This window comes from Rousettus aegyptiacus, unplaced genomic scaffold (assembly GCF_014176215.1).
Source record: "Rousettus aegyptiacus isolate mRouAeg1 unplaced genomic scaffold, mRouAeg1.p scaffold_m13_p_8, whole genome shotgun sequence".
Taxonomy (NCBI): domain Eukaryota; kingdom Metazoa; phylum Chordata; class Mammalia; order Chiroptera; family Pteropodidae; genus Rousettus; species Rousettus aegyptiacus.
In genome coordinates, this window is record NW_023416311.1 from 23,978,177 (window position 1) to 24,000,455 (window position 22,279).

The window sequence follows — 22,279 nt, forward strand, 5'->3', positions numbered from 1 at the left end:
TGATTTTGGCTGTTATAATAGGTACTTAATGGTATCTCATTGACATTTAAATTTGTCAGTTCCTACGATATTTTCCTTATACTCTGTCTTCTGAAATTTCACGATGATATAATTTAGAATAGAATGTTTATCTCATTTGTTGTAATAGGCACTTAGTGGGACATTTTAAGTTGGGGTGTTTTTGTACTTGCTTTTCTAATTTCCTCCTCTTCATTTTCTGGAACTGTTATTCATACGTTAACCCTCCAGAATTGATCCTCTTATTAGCTTTCCTCTCATATCTTCCAACTCTTTCACTTTTTAGTATTGCTTTCAGGGAGATTTCTTTAACTCTATGTTCAAACTCCTCCTTTGAATTTGCTTCCCAACTTTTAATTTCAAAGCACTAATTTTTTCTGCTTTTCTATTTTTAAAACATCCCATTCTTGTTTTTTGCATGCATTGTGTTATTTTCTCTCTCTAAGACTACTCTTTAATTTTTTAATTTCCCATTTTTTTATGCTCCCATCCCCACACTCCCACCTGCTTTGTTCACTTTGGTCTCTGTCTTTCATGTTGGAGGCTTTCCTCCAATGTCTGGTACCTTGCCTGTCCCTATAAAAGAATATAACAATAACAAGCTAACTGGAAATACCAGGTTCCAGAGAATATTGGTGCCTGGAGAGCATCATCACAGGACGACGAAGCTTCAAGCTGGCTTTGTCACTGGTAGGACCTATAGATGCTGGTGTCCTTAGGCCTCTTTTTCTGGGACTTTTTAGTTTCTGCAGTGAAGAATCCTTTCCTGCCAGGCTGATCGTGAGGAGAAGAGAGGTGTAAACTTGACTGCTGGTATCCTAAGTACTTATTTAGGTGAAGGTTGCAAGGTTCCAGACCAGTGTCTTAGGCTTCAGAGTACCACATAACTATTAAGCTTAGGAGAGTTGATAGGACTCTTATTATTTTTTTTTTCCTTTTTCTCAACATAGATTTGTACTCAGAATGGAAAATTTCAGAAGCTAAAATTACTCCACTGCATATTTTAAACAGGAGAACAGGTTGGCTTTTTGTCACGATGAAGCAAAATATTCCTGAAAAAAAAATGTCTGCTCTTTCTGAAGTTTGCCAGTTTGGATGTTTTTCATGCCCCAGAAACTGCTGGTAACAGCCCAGGATGGTAGGGAGAATGAGAGTCTGGATCTGTTTGTATGTGCTGAAACTCTGAAGCTCAGCCAAGACATGAAGTCATTTTAGGGTCTAAGAGGTGGAAGCAAAAACTTAGAACATCACTAAATTGTAACAGATGAACTGGATTCCAACCAAAAATACAGATATATTACAATCTTGTGTTCACAAACAAATGTCTCCACTATCTCCCTGAGAGTTTAGAGAAAGGCAAATGGAGGCTGAGGTTTGACTTGCTACTGCCAACTAAAATGTATGTTCTAAAAAACAAAAGGAATTGGGTGTTTGAAAGGAAGAAAGAAAGCAGTTCTGTCTAATGCAAACACACCTGCAACCAACTAATTATTCAGCCATATAAAAATACTGCATGTACAATATAGTCCAAATCAAAAAGAGCTCAGATCTTGATTTATGTCATGATATCTCTGATAATGAGAGATGCTTTTTTATTAGAAGTTAGATCTACATTGTTTTTAAGTATTTAAGATTTGGGAAAAGTTCCACAATCTCATGCTTGTCTTTTAAATTTAAAGACTAAGAATGAATTTCTGGAGAAGGAAATTTAACATGAGTATGCTTAGGAAAAGCGGAATATCTGGATGCTCACTATTCTCTTTTGGATTATTCCAAACTCCAATATATTTTAAAGATGAAATAACACTACATTCTGAGCATTTTATTCTAAGGTAGTCCAAGTGGTCTAAACAGTGTTTGACCAACGTCTTATTTGTTTTAGACACATTGTACTTAATTTAACTTCTAATAATTGTTGGCTCAGGGTTTATATGTCATCTTCTCTTCAGATCACTGAGGGGCAGCTTCCTGGAAATTTATCTCCAGTTAATAATTAAAGATACACGCAAAATTTATGTACAAGGAATAATAACAGCCCCAAATAAGAGTCTACCTAAATGTGCAACTGTTAGAGATTGGAAATGGAAGAATTACCCAAACTTAGAAAAAGAAAAAAACATAGCCTGCCAGCTTACCAGAGTTTGACTTACTGTGTTTGTTTATAAGTTTAAATGATAATAAAAGCATTTATAAAAGGATCTGGGAGTGAAATGAAAATCCAGTTGACCTTAGATGTCCAGTTTACATGATGCCAACAATCTGAGATTTTTGATCTTTTGGAGGTATGACATACATAATGTAAAGTACATAGGTCTTAAGTGTACAGCTATATGAATTATTGAGATCTAGACATATAATATTTCCAGTACCTGAAGAGGGTTCTTCCTGCCATTCATATCCTCAGTCAAATCCTAACCCAACTCCCACAGGTAAACTCTGTTCTGATTATCCAGAGTTTTTGAAAATATTGGTCAAACAGCTGGATTATTCCAGTCGTAAAAAAGTTTGATACCAAAATACCTGAGCTTAATGTTTCATTTTTCTTCTGTATTGTTCAATCCCAGTACTATACTCACATAGGGAATCGATTTCTTTCCTGGCACTTTCTTTGTCAGTTCTTCCAATTTTCCACAAAGGTTGAAGAAAACAAAAATTTGTCCTCCTTTCCTTTTATCTGTTGGGAATTACTGAAATATCTCTTCACCTACCTGAATTTCTATTTTAAGTGGCAGACTAAGAACCACAAAATAAACTATTAACAATAAATAGCAAAGAATTTAACAACCTCTTAGGAGACTTCAAATAATGAAGACTATGGCTAAAATAAAACACATAGTTGGTAATATAAAATGTCTTTAAAATATTCATGGTTTTTAACCCAGCAATTCTATATCTAAAAACTTATTCTGAGGAATATTTAAAGATGTGTGCAAAGATTCACATATGAGGAGTAAAAAAGTGAAAATGAACTAAATGTCCCTAAATGGGGAATGTTTAAATAAAGTATAGTACATTTATATAATGGAATACTATGTAGTCCTTAGAAATGAAACTATGGAAGTAAATTTATAAACAAAGAATCATAGTCAGGACATGTTCAATTTTAAAAAACAAGTCACAAAGTAGTTAATATGATAATATCCCATTTGGGGCAGTCAAAGCCTCTGGGCTCTATCACTACAATCTGTGAGATCTTGACTAAGTTATTTAATATCTCTAAGCCACATAGTAAGTTATTTTAAATTTATCTGTATAATAAGGATTATAACAAAAATTATATAGTGTCATTATGAAGATGATAAAAACTTGATACAGGTATGTATCTTATTAGCTTTGATTCATACTAATTTATTAATATTAATTAGCTATTATTAACATATAAATATACTAACATGTACTTAATGTTAATTATTAATACAATAATTTTATATTATTTATGCAATTTCCAGGTTTAAAAATTTTAAATGATGTCCAAATATTTTCTCCATGTAATGGTGGAAATACTATCTTCTAAGCCAGAATCCATTTATCCTCTTTCTTTTTACCTAGTGTATCTACTAATTTTATATTATTTTAAGTCATCGATAAACCTTAGTGAAAAAATCATGCATTACAATACCATTCTGATGACAAGACTGCAATAATAACTTTTACACATTAAGCTAAACATTAATTTATCTTTTAGAGAATAACGAACATAAAAATAATAAACACAGAAGGAACTTAAGAGTTCATAAAATTTATTTTAGTTCGAAACCTTTATTTTATGAAGAGATGAAGAAATTGAAGTTCAGTTACTTTGCTTAACATTATTTGTAGGTGACAAAGCGAGGGCTTGAACCGGTTTTCTTAACTCTACATTCTTAGCTCTGTTTTCTAAGATCAGGCATCTAGTGATTGCATGTGAAAAATATTTGTTTATTAAAAGAATTAAATTAATGGTAATTAAACGTTGATGATAAATTAGAAAATTACTGAGCTTCTTAGGAAATAAGATGAATAAAAATAACTTCTGGACAGCTAAAAATAAGCAACATTAATGGGCAAAATTTTTCAATCACAGCCACTTTCTTTATTTGTGCAATTTAGAGGCATAATGATACTGATGGAGGTAGTATACTAAAAAATAAAATTAACTAAAATACACCATATGATATTTTATTGTCTTTTTAGAGGTTTCTTCCCCTCTGAAATGTCACCAATAAGAAGACCTTTTACTGGGAAATTACATTTAAAAGAATCTCTTCTAATCCTCTCACAAATTTATTTACCTATTCCACATACATAATACATACCTTTAAAATTTGAATATTTGTGTTCTTTTGAAGGTTTTCTTCTGTCCCCTTTTGTTCTTTTTACTTTAGATTTTTACAATTGTCTTTCAAATTTTCTAATCAGTATGAGCATTGTAAACTATTTTCTTTATTCTTTCTAATACTAATCATTCTTCTTGCTTGACTAATCTTGTTTTCTCGCTGATGCAAATGTCATATTTAATTTGACTATTTTTGTTTTTTTATGTTATTTCAATTACCTGAGTCTTTCTATACCTTAATTTCTAAGTTAACATTCCATGATTTTCCTAAATATCTGTCATATATCTACATCCCTAAAGTATTATGTCCCTTTGTAGATCTGTGAGTAATCACAAAATTTTTCACCCATCAATTCAGTGGTTTGTAATGCATTATTTTGAGTACTTCCCATGTTAAAAGATATAGTCTCTATTTATATTTCATCTATACTTTATAATAGCAGTTCTGTATAGATAATTCCCATTTCATAAATTTAAAATTTACAAAGTACCTTTCCCTTGTACACCAAGACCCACCAGAAGCACTAAGTCAAAGCACTTGATCCTTTAAAGAAGCAAAAGAGGAATGAGGCTCTGAAAGAAATAGGAATGGTGAGATCTGTCTTAGAAGAAACTCGCTGCAAACAGTGTGGACAGATATCCTTGTCCACACTATTTAAAACTCCAATAATCTCTCCCAGGGGAGGTTAAAGGACATTACTTGTAGATGCCTTAGAACTGAACACGAGTTTGACAGCTTTCTAAAACATAGAGGAGCCATCATTACTGGAGTAAATGTTTGAAACTGTGTGTGTGAGAGAAAAAGAGAAAACCTTTCTTTTTTTCTCTTCCTTTTTCCCCCTCATCCTTTCCTTTCCTTGTTTCTCTTCCTCTTCTCTCTTACATTTGTCACTTCTTTCTCCCAGCTCTCAGTATTCAGCATGATTTTATCAGAATTATTACCAAGGTAGAGTTTTAATAGTTAAACAGACTTTTGTGGGCTGCATTTGGAATTTAGCCACCAGTTATCACATTGTTGTTGTGGGAAAGTATATCCTAGTTACAAACTCAAATGAAGAAATAATTAGTGAATAAAAACAAGGGACATGAATTTATTTGTAAATTGCAAACTGACTTTTTTGTTTTCAGACTTAGAACTTCTATTTTCAAGTTCTTGCTCTTCCCAACTAAATACTGATGATTTACATTTCTTTTAAATCATGTAAGCTTTTCAGGAAACACTTTGCAGTTTCGCTTAAATCTGGTTCTGTTTGGGATCCATTGTGGTTGCTCTTCTCTTTCTTACACTTGCCATTGAATCTGATTTTACTTTGTCTTTCTGGACTGTTCTCCTTTAGCCAAGTTCATTGAGTAGTCAGTTTTGGCCTCGGTTTTTTATTGAATGGTTCACTTTTGTCCTCCTTCTGTTCCTACTGCTGCACATCAATCCTTGTCATGGATTTCTTCTAATCACTCAAGTCCAATTCCCTTGTCATATCAATATGAATAATTTTATGTCCACTCATTATCTCTTCAGGACGTTGAAGTGCCATCTCCATCCTCTGCTAATCATCTTACTTTTTTTCTTAACATATATTAATTTTTAAGATTTCTTACTTTCTCTTGCCACCAATTCATTTTGTGAAAAGGGTGTACTTGAAAAAGATCTTTTTCTCTTTGCTGGTTAAAGTTAACAGTCCTCTTTCCGGCCATTTTTAAATGCACTAACAGACTCCGTTGTACTCTTTCTTCATCCTTGCTTCCTTCCCTTCCTTTCTTATTTATAACCTTAACTCTTTTTGTTGTTGTTGTTGTTGAGTCTCCTCCACTCAGTGGTCACTCTATTTTGCTATTATTTTTAAGGAAATGTTTCCTGTGCCTAAATATGCTTTCTACCCAGTTTTGGTCCTTACTAGTGTTGGGACAACATCAGCTCTTTCCCCTAGAGATACACATATTAAATGTGTGACTGCCACTTGAAACATTCCACAAAACTGCCTTTGCTCGTATTAATGTGCTACCTCCAGATGCCTTGCTCTATCTGTAACTTCGAGCCTCAACAAGAACACTAAGATCTTCGGCCACTGAAAGCTCCAGTAGGTGTTAGTGTCTTTCCCCAGGCTGTTCACATCTTACTTCACCAGGATACAGACAGTGTCTTCTTCCACGGAATTCATACTCATCAATAATTCTGAGGGTTGCATTAGCTTTTAGGTTGTAAAATGATAGCCTCCTGGGGCTAAATAGAGAATAGGAAAGGTCAAGACTAGGGAAGTATGCAATTTTTTTTTTAATGCCAGAATGGGAAAAGACAAGGCTTCTGTTTTCTTGTATTAAGAGAATCATGCACATTCAGAATGCAACAGCCAAGACAATAAAGAGATAGAGGCATAATTTCCTCTTCAGATCTCATTGCTTACAATAAACTGTTATTTTATCTCTTTGTCTTTGATTCTCAGGTGGATTTTATAATGGCCTTCGCTTTCTGTTTAAATAACACTATGACTCAATAGCGTATTACCAAAGATTATTGCCACTAATAGCTTTGCCTTACTGTACACTCATGTACAGTTTAATGATATCCCACTACAATACTATATGCTGATCTGCCTTAGTTATGGTTATTTTATTTTTAATTAGCAAATTAATTTAGGCTTTTATATTTCACATGCACTGTATTCCTTTTAAAAGTTTTTCCCCCTTTATTCAAAGTAAATGAGGCATCTTGTGTTTGCATTGTATTTATTAAGCACATACCATACGCATTTCACATTTATTATGTATTGAGTACCTAGCAAATTGCCTGGCACATTTTTTTAAATGGGTTTATTGAGATATAATTCATATAACATATGGTAGAGCCATTTAAAGGATATAATTCAATGGTTTTTCATATATTCATAGTGTTGTACAACCATCACCACAATCAATTTCAGAACATTTTTATTACTCCAAAAAGAAACCCAAAGCCCTTATCTGTCACCTCTCAAACTCCCTCCTGATCCCTCCTTTACCCCAGGCAACCACTAATCCAGTTTCTGTCTCTATTAACTTGCCTACTTTGGACTCTTCATGAAAACGAAATCACACAATATGTGGCCTTTCTTTCTTTCTTTCTTTCTTTCTTTCTTTCTTTCTTTCTTTCTTTCTTTCTTTCTTTCTTTCTCTTTCTTTTTTAATGGTAGTAGTATAATTTATTAAGCTGTGCCTTGGTACAGGTGCTGGGGCTTGCGCATGGTGCTCTTGATGTATAAAGCCTGGGTGTTCTGCCAGCTCTTTTTGAGCAATGACACCAGGAAATTGGCAGCTGAGTGGATGTTGTACACAAGCTCATTGTCTGCAATCTTCAAGCGCCCAACGGCTACTGCCAGTGCAACATTTTCATCTGGAACTTGATTATGGATTTCACTTCAACTTTGGTTGGCCACCTTGTTCTCATTGTGGGTCAGGATGGAAGGAAAATTGCCACTCTTTTTCAGGCCTGGGCCCAGGATTCATGGGATCTGCTTAATCAGAGACTCTGAAGCCAAAAAGACACCATACTTCTTGGCTGGCTTCTTGACCAATTTCTTAGTCTTGCTGACTTTCTTCAGTGCCTTGATGTCCATGTGGGGAATATCCACAGCTTGGCTTCACCACTGCTGGTCGCTAGAATACATATGGAGAACTTGAGGTATGGAGTGAATTTAAGCCTGACTATGCAATCTTCATGCGACCAAGAAGCATTTTTTCTTCTTTGGGTCATAGTTCTTCAAGCTTATCTGCAGCATCACCGTCTCTCTAAACTTCTGGTACTTGCGCTGGTTCCCATGAAGGACTTCCTACACTGCCTCATGCCACGAAAACCTGTGACTGATTTCTTTCACTCAGTATGTTTTCAAGGTTCATTCATATTGTAGCATGTATCAATATTTTATTTCTTTCTATGGCTAAAATATTTTGTTATAAGATATTCCATATTTTATTTATCCATTCATCCAGTGATGGACGTTTGGGCTGTTTTTACTTTTTTGGCTATTATGAATAATGCTGATACATACATTCACATACAAGTTTTTGTGTGAACATGTTTTTTCATTTTTCTTGAGTATATACCTAGGAGTAGAATTGCTGGGTCATATGATAACTCTCTGTTTAACCTTCTGAGGAACTACCAGCCTATTTTCCAAAGTGACTGCATCATTTTACATTCTCAGTAGCGATATATGAGGGTTCCAGTTTCTCCACACCCTCACTAATACTTTATATCATCTGTCTTTTTAGTTATAGCCAGTCTAGGGGATGTTAGTGGTATTTGATTGTGGTTTTGATTTGCATCCCTGTGGCTAATGATATTGAATAGCTTTTCAAGTGCTTATTAAACATTTGTATATCTTTAGAGAAATGTCTTCTTATATCCTTCATGCCTGGTACATTTTAAACACACATTAAAATTTTCAAATTTAGATTAGCTATAAAATTTAATCACCATAATAACCAAGTTAAAGAGGTGTTTTTTACCTTGACTTGTAGACAAGGATTAGAAAGTAAAATTATTTACTCAAGGCCAAATTGAAGGTCAATTGTTTATTTAGGTCTTTGGATCACATCTTTCTACTATTGGGGCCAAAATGCTTTGGGTGATAACCCTACCATATATCTGTAAAGAACACAGTCACAGTGAGAAAGTGCCTCTGACAATGGCTACTTTATGTGCTGTTAACTGAGTCCCACAAAAGCCTGCAAATTAGAATAAATACTTGTACTTGACCTTGACTTGATCTATCTGTTCAGTACATTTTATTCTTGTAGAGTTAATTTGTCACCTGTCTTTTATTTAGTTCATTTTTCAAGGCACATTTTAGGTGGTTACAAACTGACTTTTTAGCCACTTTTCAGAGATAAGATTCAAAGAGAACATTTGAGTTTTGTTTTCCTTTACTTTCAACATTTGTAGGAAGACCATTCCTAGAGATATCAAAGGTCACTTAAAATGATATATTCATTTTATGATCAAAGGGGAAGATAAAATTTCCATTCATATCAGTCCTTATTTTAAAACTACCTACATTATGAATTTCTAGTGTCAAGCCCTGTAAAGAAAAAGAGATTGCTCTTGAAAGGTTGTCTTTGTAAAGCTAATTTCTTTGGCGAACCCCATCTAATGCGCCCGAACACTGCTGAATCTTTTCTGGCTCACCCCTTCACTTTCCTGTGTCGCCCACCTTCCACTTCCTGCTCAATTTCACTGCGAAATATAGCTCTGAAATGTCAGAGGTGTGATGGATTTTTCCTTGAGTTGTGGAGTTTGCTGCAAGCGGCGCCCAGTCCAGTGAGCAGCAGGCCCGCTTGTTTGCCCCAGAGGTGTCACCACAACATTGTGGAGAGCATTGCATGTTTTCTGTCCTGCTGCCTGCCGACAGAGGCTTAACAGTACAGATGTGAGGCAGCCTTGGAAATCTGCCAAAGTAAATGAATGGAAATGCTCATCATTTGCCCACATTGCATCACTGACCAGGTTGTTGAACTGAACCCAGGTCCAATTTTACTTCCTCTGGCCTTTTGCTAAATATTAAATGACTGAGAGAATTTTTATTATGTGTGCCAATGTACTCCTCTTTTACTATGGAGTGACTATGGAGCAATGTGTTCTTTTCATAGACCTGAGGTGTGTTATTAGAGCTTTTTGTTTCTCCCAGATGCATTAAAATTGCTTTAGTCAAAATAAAACTCAGCTTTATTCTGGGCCAAGCAGCAGGAAAGCAATGTAACATCAGCACACATGAGACACTTAGAGCTGTGTCATTCTCTGGGAAGATGTTAGTGTGTCAAGTGCACTGCTCCATGGGACAGAGTTGGATGACATTTTAGCTACTGATTCAAAGTCAGGGTCCTATGAACCTTAGGGTCACAAAACTGGTGAGTCTTAGACATGACTACTACCACAGAGACCACCTCATCAAGCCTCTTATCCAATCTAAAATTGTCTCCTTTATGACCCTAAGGATGGCCATGCAGTGCCCACTGAAATACGTTTGATAATGAGAGCTCTTTCCTCATAGGCAGGTCTATTTCACTGTTGGAAACTTCTGGTCCTCAGAATGTTATTCCTTATGCTGAGATTTTCAGAATGATCCCAGACTTGTCCCAGCCCCCCGCCCGCCCCCCCCCCCGCCCTGCCAAAGGAGGCATTTTATTTCAACAGTAATATTGTCACAAAAGCAATTTGCAAAAGATGAATCATTAAACTTCCCACGTTAAAATGTTCAGTGAGTGTTGAAGCTGCAAAATCCCCCAAATTGACTCCAAAACTAACCATAAACCAATCGCTCCACTGCATTAGATCTCTGGAAATTGAAGTGGCTAGAAGTGCACATTATTCTGAACACCTGTGTTATAGCGATGCCTGTTCTAGAGTTTCAGTCTAGGCAAAGTCTTAGACTCAAGTTTTAAAAAACTATGTTGGAATTAAGTAATGGGATTTATGTTAAAGTAGAAATTTATTAGAAAGCATTATTGGAAAATTGGCTTAAAATGCCTAATTCACTGCAGTTTGGTCTAATTAGTTTTGTTTTGTTCTCTGACAATATTTTGGTTTATTTACTTACTACAGAAAATTTACTTTAATTTCAGATATTTTATGTATGAATTAGATAGATATAATGATAGGTGATAGAATATATCTTCCTCTTTGAATGTTTAAAAAAATCTCTAAGGATTCTGGAAATAATTCAAGACCCCTTCTTAAATAAACTGTTTTGAGCAATTCTTAATTTCTGACATAAGATTGCTTCTGTCTCTCACTTCTATAACAACAGTAAAATACCATTTAAAAATACCTTTTCCAAAGTAGCTATTTTTTGTTATGTTACTATGTCTATTTTCCCTTTAAATTTGAGAGTTTCATTGAAAGTTCAGGGGTTCCTCTTGGGAGAAAGTTTTGGGAATCATGGACAGTGTGCAAGGGACCTTGGAGATGGTGTGCCCCTGCATCTTGGCTTGCTACTCAAACATTCTATCCAGTTTAACATTTGTCCTGGAAAAAATGTCCCAATTTTTACAATAAATTATGTGGTCCATCTTCTTAAATATCTTGAGTCCAATATTCTAATCTTAGAGAGGTGAGAATTGAAGACTGCAGAAGTTAAATGAAGAAACGCAAATGAGTAGTTACAAAGCAGTCACGGAGAATTAGAGTACAGCATAGGGTACTTGGTCAATATTATTGTAACGGTGGTATGTAGTGCCAGATGGATGCTAGAGTATCAGGGGGATCACTTCATCATGGATTGTATAAATGTCTAAATTTTTAAAATTTAAAATAAACATTAAAAAAATTAATCGAATGACTTTCACAAGATCTCCCACAGCAACTTGGCGACTGAGCAGGCCTGCAATCCACCAGCCCTGCCTGTTACAATGACAGTAGTTCTTTCACCATAGCAGGCTCACACATTCTCAAATGGGCATTTGACTTCTGGGGGACAGCTTGTGGGGCCCTATAACTCAGACTGCATCAGCAAGTTACAAAAGCGGTCCTAGAGGTGCTCCTTACCTTGAAGAACAGCATGAGGTCACGTCTGTTTTCCCCCTCCTGTCTCCCAAGCCAGTTTCTTTCACATGAAAGAAACTTTTTGTATTTTACAAGCTTTAAACCACTTGATGGCCCCCATTTGAATCACCTCCAAGTTCTTGATATTTCTCTTACTCGGGTAACTTATATTGAAAAATAATTCTTCCAATGGTGTGCCTAAATATTTGTTTTTATGTAAAAGTTAAAAAAAAAAAAACGGATAATAGTATTAGGCTGAAGAGATGAACAACAGTGGCCAGAATGCAAGGTATGAATGATGAAACAAGGATAACTGAGATGATGGGAGGTTTACGATTGAGACTAAGTATTAATAGCTCACTTTCCATGGCGGTCGTCTCTGGAGTGAAGTGAAAATGTCTTAGCGATAATAATAGGGCAGAAGGTCTCATTTAATTGAACAAATTTTAGCTTTCAGAGCAAAAGCCTAAAAAGAAATCACTTTTCTTTGCTGATAGTTTGTTGTCTGATCTTTGCTATAACATTTACATTTGCACATACATGCACGTGGCCTATCAACTATTTGTAACTCTTGCAACTATTAGGGACAGCAGGAAACTTCCTTCAACACATCCTTACTTTGTATTTAGCCAGCAATTTTAGGCTGTTTCCCAAGACTGAAGGGAGGATGTGGTAGTAGAATGGGAATATACTGAGTGAGAACGTGCTTTCCCTGTTTGAAGAGCTATAACTAGGACCAAAAGTGCCCTACGATATCTCAGGGATTGCTTAGAGACGTGAAAGGAAAGTGTTGTGTGCATTTCACAGGCCTCTTTATTTTTCCAAATCCATTCAAATACACGATTTGTGTATATTTAGGGGGTTCAGTTGTTTAAATGATCACTGAGGATTAAAAGAATTCTGGAGCCTCCAAACCCCTGCTGTGCCACTAAGTTACTGGCTGTTGTGAGAGCAAATTTTTTCAGCTGCCCAATGCTTCCACTGCCAATGGAAATAAGCACAAAATTGGCTTCTTTTCTGGGATCTAATTAGGATTAAACTTCCCTATTGGTGGTAGAATAAATAATAAATTGCATGTGCCTTTGTGCAGGCCATTTCCTCTGACTGCAAAGCCTTTCACTTCCATCACTTCCCATGGGTCAAGACCAAGCTCTTGACACTGCAGCTTGATTTCCCCAGGTGGAAGTTATCAGTCTCTCTCTTGAAATTTTACAATACTTCATCTCTACCACTTGATATTTATACCCTTATGGCCTGTATGCCTTGTTTCTCTAATTATAAAGAAAACTCTTTGAGATCTGTGTTTTATGTACCTTCATGTTCCTCAGAAAACCTAATGCTTTTTTCTTCCTGCTTTTGCTTTTATTAGCATTTATTTGATGCTGAATTTACTCCTGGGCCATGTTTTTGTTTCTTCGGTTTCTTCTGGGATATCTTTTTCTTCCATGCAACCTCCTCTTCCGATTTAGGAACGATCTGCTCTTTTTCAGTGAGGATCATGTTAGTGTGGCAGGGAGAGCTCTTATAGAAGTTCACCTGCCCACGAGCTCTGTCAGTTCTGCACAGCATCTTAGGAGCTTTGCTCAACTGGATGTGCTCGATGACCAGAGAATCTATATCTAAACCCTTAAGTTCATCATTACTCTGCATTTTTAAACATGTGCAGTAAAAATTTAGCACTCTTTTTAGGTCGCTGGCCCTGTGTCCAACCCCACTGTTTGGCCTGGGCACACATACCAACTCCATCATTACAACAACACAACAACACACATTGCTTCTATCAAGGGACATCCTTCAGAAACTTAGTGGCTTTTTGGTTATGCATACCCCTGACGGCCGGGTAGTTTCACGAGAGTTCTTAAAGTGAATGTAAAGATTTGAACCTCTTGATTTACATGATTTTGTGGGATTTTCTAGGTCAAGTGAATAGTGAACTGTTTTCAGAGGTCACCTCAGGTTGCTTTCTAGAAGAGAAAGAGGGGGGATTTCTGGGAGAATTAAAAAAAAAAACAAAAAACTAATGCTTTGGTTGGCAGATCATAGGTGCCTAGTAAATATATATTGAATAAATGGATAATAAATATAAAATGGTTAATAATAAGAGCGAGAGATGAATACTCCTTACTTCCTCTGAGGGTTGTTTTTTTGTTTTGTTTTGTTTTGTTTTGTTTTTTTGCTTTTTTAAAATCCAGTTTCTACATGAGCAAAAGGGGAATTTAAAGCCCCTTTCTTTTAGGTGCCTTCACAGGCCTGAGATACTTGTGGTTGTCATAAGAAAAAAACACACACACAATTCAGTTACTTGAGGTTATGTAGACAGCTCTCCATTCACCCTGAAAACATAACATATCCACAGTTACTGGTTGTTTGCTCTTACCTTGACTGAATGTAGTTGAACCAATGTGTTTAACTTGGACATGTAAGATCTGGATGATGTTCTTAGCACCTCTCAAGTAGTAAACAGAAAGATAATATTTTTATAGATATTTTAATCTTTTGCATGATGCTTTTTACCTGTTCCTTTTTGTTTTACTATCTTGTCAGTCTTTTAGATAAGACTAGCATTTTTATCCTAATTAGAAAATTGCACATCATGATACACTAATTTGTTAACCTATGTTCACAAATCATTTAATTACCACTGCCAGCTTTGATGTGCTGTTATTATTCAGTTATGGGAGTAAACAATTCAATAGCTAACACGAAAAAGCTCATTATTTTCTGGGAGATATTGTTGTTATTTTCCCTGTTTTCAAAAACACTTTAATCAAAACTTTAAAAAATCACTTTAATCAGAACTTTTAAGAGTTCTGATATTATTCTTATAATTATAGTAAATAAGTAGAGTATTCATTTCTTTAATGCACACAATTATTTGGGGGCCAAATAATAGTAACTGAAATTCACAATGAATATACTTCTTAAAGAAGAAAAAGATAAACTTTTTTTTCTTGCATGCCAATTCATGATCTCCCATGATGGCGTAATTTATGAAATGCAGCTTCTAATATTGATTTGTGAAGCACTTTGATAGCTAGGATAAAAGGAGCAATCTCTTTCCTGTTCAATGCTGCCATATAATGTGGCTCAAAGTCTCTTGATTTTCTAGTAGCATTAATTACATTTGGTAAGCACCCCAAGTCACAGACACATCCTGGGAGACTTTGGGTAGGTTCTTTTGGTTTCTTTCAGTGGCTCCTTGATGAATAGGGAAACCAGGCTGCCAGGTGCAAACTCCCATCAGGTTTCACAACTGCTTCTGCTGATAGTTTGCATCCAGGATCAATAATATCATTATGCATTTATGTGCAAACATCAAAATTACTCTAAGCAATTAAGTTCCTACATTCCTTATACTCCCCCAGTAATAACATAGCCTAAGGAAGGGAAACGCATATCATATCATTGAGATATCTATCTAAACCTTGTAATAATATTATTGACCCATACGGTTGCCATTTATCACATAGCATATGCATGCTCAGATTGTTATTTATCTTTTAGGCTCTTGTCATTTCTCTTCTACTGTACTGTGAATTTCTCCAGGGCTGAGACTATGCCTTTCACCTTTTGGAATACCAGTATTACCAGAAAAGCACCTGGCACATGATAAGTAGTAAGCTCTCAAAGAAATGTTTGTGGTTGTTGAGCAATAAAATTGATTCAGTGAATAAAGTAAATTTTTCCCTTGTTATTCAAGGTATGGATAAAATTGTTTCTTATTTTTTTCTCGTTATGCCAAAATACCCTCTTCCTAAGCTTTTCCTGAGACTTTTAGGGAGCATTGCATGTTTCCTCAGAGTGAAAATTCACTCTTCGACTACAGGAAAGCACACCCAGTGAATGCTAATTCAAGGTGCAGAGTTGCAGACTTCCTTATGTCTCTACTGTTAGGATTAAAGAAAAGCTGATTCGGTGGTATTTTTGCATTCTTCTTTTATCCTCTATCAGCAGCTTTACTTGTAGCCCACACTTACTTTCTGACAGCTTGCATCTTCATTTCCCCAAGAATAGCAAAGAAAATGATATTAGCAGGAAGGGTTGAAGAGAGTCATCTAACTCTAGAAGATTTTGATGGAAAGGCTCCCTAACATCTTGTCTGTCTTCAATGGCTTTAGGTAAAACTCCTTATAACAAATCAGGGCACCTACTGTGATTCCTCCAGACAAAGTCACAGAGACTGGGCCTCTCTACTGCAGCAATGCTGGGGCAGCCAGAAGGTGCAGGGAACAACGTGTGCTACTCACCATCGCTAGTGAGGTGCTAGTATTTCAGGCAACTCAAAAAGCCTTCTTTGTTGGAAATAATTGAAACTGTGGAACCACAGTTGGAAAAGTCTTTAAATGATGCTTTTTAAAATTCATGAACCATAGCTTATAATAAGGGGGCATTATCTTTCCTGTTTTGGGCACCTTACCTAGTCTTTTTAAGAGAACAGCCAGATGCTCGTGACCCTTGAGTTGGCCCCAACCCGCTCTGGCCCATCTCGGTTCACTTATTCCCCACCAGCTCCTCCTCTCAGGATCCTAATTTGAGGGCAAATGATAGTATCGAAATATTTGCCCAAACTCTTCTCCTAGTAAGGGAATATTAAAGCAACAGCAGACAGCTTTTATCTGTCCCCTAAACACAATTAAAATTATTGCTTTAGTTGATAAGATCTCATTTTCTTTTCTTTTTCAGTAAAAGATAATTTCTTCAGTTAAAATCAACTAAATGAGTAGATACTAAATATTAATAATTTTAGACACAAAATTATTCTGGGTGTTATGAGGTAAGGAACATTCGGGATTCCTTATTTATTCTTATTTGTTTTTATAGCGAGGTTTTGACAATCTCCTGATTATCACTTTCAGTGTTGTAAGCTGATTTGGGGCCATTGTAGTTAGGTCTTATCTTTGAAATTGCTTATGTTTGGAAACTTTTAATAGATTAACTGAATTAGCTAGAGAATTTGCTAAATCTCTTAGTCTCAACTCAACTGGAAAATCTGCTTGCCGCTGAAGAATTTCACTCTAATCTACAAATTTGTCTGACAGTGTCAACAGGAAAAGTTATTTATGATAGAAGGACTGAGACTGAGTCCACATATCTGAATACTTAAAGAGCAGTGAGGTTAAAATGCAGATTCTCTGGCCCCACCCCTGGTTTCTGAATCAGTGACCTAGTTTGGCTTCTGCCAAAACCAGAGCCTTAGTCAAGGATTCGGGTGCCAAGAATTTGAGTGGTAACCCTAGCAGTGCTCTGGTGGGGGTCTGGGAAGGGAGACAGGGTAGGAAGGAAAAGCCAATAAAAGGTGTATTAACGAGAGGATTATCTCTATGGACAAGGGGGATGCAATCTCAAGGGGATCTGAGAGACTGCCAGGTACACATTTCAGAATTCTCCTATGGATAAGTGAGAAGCTGGAGTGTTTACCTCTCCTGCTCCTGCTCCAGTTCCTGTTCCTCATCTGTTGCTCTCAGGAGCATTAATTCCTTGACACTTCCAGCCTCCCTCATGGCTGCACACAAGCTTCTGTGACCAGAGAAAGCCATCAGACAGAGAATTGCAGGGGTGTTGGGACAGGAAGCTGTCTCTGTGTGTGGTACTGGTCACAGAAGCTGCAGATAAAGGAGGGGCTATAGGCAAGGCACCAATAACATCTCCTGCAACCTAGATAAGAGGCTTGGGAATCTGTATTTTTAATGCTAGGTGATTATAATCTTCATAAAAATTTGAGAGCCACTGCTCTAAAAAGCAATCTGATCAGGTTACCCCCATGCTCCACCACCTTTCAGAGCATACAAAGCTCTTAGTATGGCATAAAGAGAGTCCCTCCAGGGTCTGGCTTCTTACCTTCTAGGGCTACATTTCCTGCTCCACATTTTCCTCCCTAAACTCTGGATCCAGCCAACAGATCGCTTGCATTTTTTATGCTTTTGCCTTGTGCTCAGAAAGTTTCAACTGCAATTTGATCAACAATGGCTAAAACAAATAAGGACTTATTTTTCTAACATGGCAAGAAGTCTGAAGATGGGTTGCTGCTGACACTGATTCTGTGGCTCAATAAAGTCAGGCTGGGTGTTCGGTTCTTTTACATTTGCCTTCATGGCTGCAAAGGGCTGCTGTAGTTCCTGATATCACATTTGGATTCAGGCCAGGAAAGGGCTGCAACAACTTAGCAAAAGCATTCCCAGAAGAACCAGCAGAATTCTTGTAATGCTTTACTGGCCAGAGCTGTTCCGTATGGCTACCCTGAGCTGCAAGGAGGTAAGTAGATATTTGGCCATTTCAGGTGCCAGAGAGGAGGCAGGAAAAGAAGACGAGGATTGGAAAGTTGGAAATGATGTTATGTTAGCCTTTTCTCATCCTGTTTGCCTAAGGAATACCTATTTAACTTTCAAGACTCATTTTCCCCCTTAATATTCCATTTTTAAAATTTCAAACTTTCAGAAAAATTGGAAACATTGTATGGTGTATACCTGCACACTCACTACCTAGATTCTGCAATTGACATCTTACTGTATGTGCTTTAACACATCTCTATTCATTATGCATTCCTCTATTTATCCATCCATCTTATATTTTGGATGCAACTTGAAGTAAGTTGCAGATCTATGTGCATCTCCCCCAGACACTTCATCATGTGTACCATTATCTACAGTTCAATATTTGTTTAGAGTTCCTTTTTAGGTAAAATTTACAAACAATCAAATGCCCAAGTCTTAAGTGAGTTTTGACTTTCAATGAGTTTTGACCTGTGTAACCAAATGCTTATCAAGATATGGATTATTACCACTAACCCAGGAAGTTTTCTCCATGTCTTTTCCTAGTCAAGTGATCTTCTACTAACCCTTGCAGAGACAATCACTTTTCTGAATTCTTTCATAGTAGATTACTTTTGCTTATTCTGGAACTTAATATAAAGGGACTCATATAGTATACAGCCTTTTATATAAAACTCAAGACATTTAGATGCTTAAGAATTGACTCCTTTGAATATCTTCTGTGCATGCACTGACTTCTGAAGTAGTAACTGTAATATATATTTTTTACTTATCGTTTTACCCACTTATCTTTCTCTTGTAGTATGTGATTCCTTTAAGGGAAAAGATCTTTTCTATTCATCTTTGTATTCTTAGCACAGCTCCTGCAGACATTTAATAAACGTCTTTTGAATGAGTTAATGAAGGAATAAAGTTACTGGATCGTAGTAGGCTAGTAAAAAATTTTAGTTCATTTCACTTCCTTTTATATAGCCCTTATCCTATTTCATTTGAGTTAGCTGTGTGGGCTTCTGTCTTCCCTGCTAGATATGCCCAACTCAGGTTGGGTTACGCTTTAGTCATCCTTGTAGCTTAGTGCCTAGCACAGTACTTGGCACATTGTGTACGTTGTTTTGAAGGTATGTATGAGTTACGTGACTATTCACTTGTGTGACGGGCTCTCAGTGATTCTCGGTGGGTCCTTTCCCACTAACAAGGGGATCCAAGAGCTTTTGTTGAGAATAGGAAGATGAGGTGATGCTTTGTTTTTCTTGGACCACAGCTCTACAATCTGTGGTCTGGGTTATGTAAAGCAGGCAGAGCGGGTCTTTACCTGGCCTTGATCAGGAAGTCCTCTTCCTCTGCCCAATCACTTGCAGGTCAGGGACCCTGTGGTGGTGACAAGGTGTTAACTGATCACTGAGATGGAACTAGTAGGGGCTCCCAGTGTAGTTTGCATTTGAATTGGGGGATCTAGACCTCTCATATTCTGTGGGAGAGGCATTCCCTGCTATACTTTTAGGCAAGTTTTATGTCTCTCCAATTCAGGTCCTATTTCTGGATTGCCGTTGAGAGAGAGTGCAATTGCTATTGCCCCTGATTGCCAGGGCCCACTCAGAAGAGTTTGATTCCATCCTCATATCCTTCATTTTATGGAAAAATAAATCCAAGAGTGAAATGCTTCTTAGGAAAGAGAGATCTCTCCAAAAGGAGACTATGTGTTTGAGGCACCATCTTGAAACTTCCCCCAGCCCCATGTATATTAGAGAGAGAGAAACAGTTTCTTGGCTATTCCTTGTCAGATTGGTTCACCCTTCCTAAGTACCATAACCTCTTCTGCACACCTTTTTACTACTGCATTTGGAGCCAAGGTCCGTGTGTAGCCTGACCTGCTCTTTTCTACCTGCAGGCATACAGCATCAGTTCATTGACAGGACTTGGGTCCTGCAGAAGGAAATGATCCTGTGGCCTGGGAATATGACCTGAACATTAGACCTGAGTCTTAGCCCTGGCTTTGCTATAGACCCTCTATGTTTTTTTGACAAGTCACTTCCATGCTTTGAGTCTCAGTTTCCCCATTCAGGTAATGTCTTAGATTCCATCTAAAATCACTGCCAGATCTAAAATTGCAGGAACTATTCAAGAGTCAGGCTCAATTTGAAATGTCAAATTTAGGTTCCATGTGAAAAAGACCTCAGCTGGCAGATCAATAAGGATTCTGGAGAAGTCATTTTTCACCTGTGAGTCCTTCATTCATCATTATCTTCCTTAATCATCTCGTCTCTAGTGCCGGCTCTGTGCCAGCAGATCTGTCCAGCTGCACAGCTCTTGCTCTTTGGGATGGACAGCAAACGCTGGAGGAGGCAAAGCATCTCGGTTTGGCCTGGCACAGAGTGAGACGGAAGTATTAATCAACACAGAAGTGGCTGCTGGCAGGAGATCAGAAGGCTTTGTCCAGGATCATTGAGTGAGGAGAGTGGCCATGGACTGAGGCTGAGGTGCAGAGCATGAAGGCATTTGTTTGGGAGCAGCCACCACAAAATGCTCTATGCAGGGACGCAGAGACTGGAACACCTTGTCCATCTTAATGAAGCGTGGAGCACCATGTGTTTTGTGTCGATGCAGAAGGCTAACTAATGGATTAACTTGGACAGCTTGTCTTCTCCAAGTGAAGAAAGGGTGACTATAAATGGAGGCCAGAGTGCTAGCCAGCCTTGGGAGGGGAAGCCAACAAGGACAGAAACACTGAGGCCTCACACAGCTTACTGGAATGCGTTTCCCCAAACTAGAGCTCAGACACAGAACTGCTTACATATCACACGCTATCCATTTGTTTCCAGACTATGTTTCTTAATTAGAGGAGGTATTTTAGATGCATGTCATACTCTGCTCCTCGTAACAGTACATCTTCTCCGCTGTCTACTTCATAAAGTGACTTTCTAAGGAATATTTCGAAAGCTGGAATGCGAAGGGAAAAGTGTTTTCAAAGGCAAATGCAGTGTAAGAAAAAATTGAGAGAAGTCAAACATTAATCTTTCTCAGGCATCTCAACCATTTCTTTACCATACATTGTTACTGGCACAAATGTACCTAGTTCCTTATGGAAACCCACTAGATGAATATTTAGGTGATTAAAAAGGGCTAAATCCAGGGGCATTTATGCTGTCTACAAAAGGACTCTTTACTGAAGATTGCCTTCAGGAGTTTTTTTTGTTTTTGTTTGTTTGTTTGTTTGTTTGTTTGTTTGTTTTTAATAGCACCTTCTCTGAGTGCTTAAAATGTGATATGATTTATACACCTCAATTGATTCTACTCTATCTCAACCTAATTTTATACCATCTTCCTAGAGGCAGGAGAAATGACTCTTTCTCTCTCTGCATTTTTCTTTATTTTCTTCCCCTTCCCTAGGAGCCTTGCCACTGACTGGGTTTGGATTTGCTACAGAGACTTACAGTGCCAGAACTGGAAGAGCCTGGAGATATAATTCGATCCCAGATGCAACACATGAAAAATGGGGTCTGAGAGAGATGACATAACTTCTTTGAGATTATCTAGCAAGTTAGGTGCTATTCTTAATCCACAATATTTTTCTTTTACTATAGTCCCTTACTTTACACCTGCCCATCCCAAATGGTATCCCCTACCCCTCAGACTTGTTAAGGAATTGTCTCTAGTGAAAAAGCCAACCCCTAGCCCAGAGAGTTAACACATGCAACTACCATTCACTTTCAACTTGGTGAGAATTGGTTTATCAGGTTCTTTCCCAATATGACAGCTCTCTAAAGGGGTTTAAAGTGCTAAGTAGTGGAGGCAGGGAGCCAATGAACCAGAGGACATGGGTCAGCATAGAAAGTGACGGGGGAGTGGAAAGCCTGCGAACAGCTGGAGTGCCCAAAGAAAAGGGGACAGAAGAGGAAGGGGAGATAAACTGCAAAGCAAAATGTGTTGGCTTCTTTCATATTTCTACATTCAAACTAAAAATTGGCTTTCGTTACCTAGTATTTTTTATGTTTATATTCTTTGATTACGTGTGCCTTGCGCAGAGCCCAAGTGTGCTTCAAAACCAAACACTGAAATTGGTATTTCATTGTTTCCACATCTTCATCTTCCACGCTCCTTCAATCCATTGCCATCTGGCTCTGGCTTTCACTCTTAAGGTCATTAACAACCTTCATATCCTGAATTCAA

General features: G+C 37.3%; 1 pseudogene; it reads right to left on the reverse strand.

Moving 5' to 3' along the window:
* Positions 1 to 7,509: 7,509 nt before the first annotated feature.
* LOC107515696 lies at positions 7,510 to 13,589 on the reverse strand (annotated as a pseudogene).
* Between the last annotated feature and the right edge of the window lie 8,690 nt (positions 13,590 to 22,279).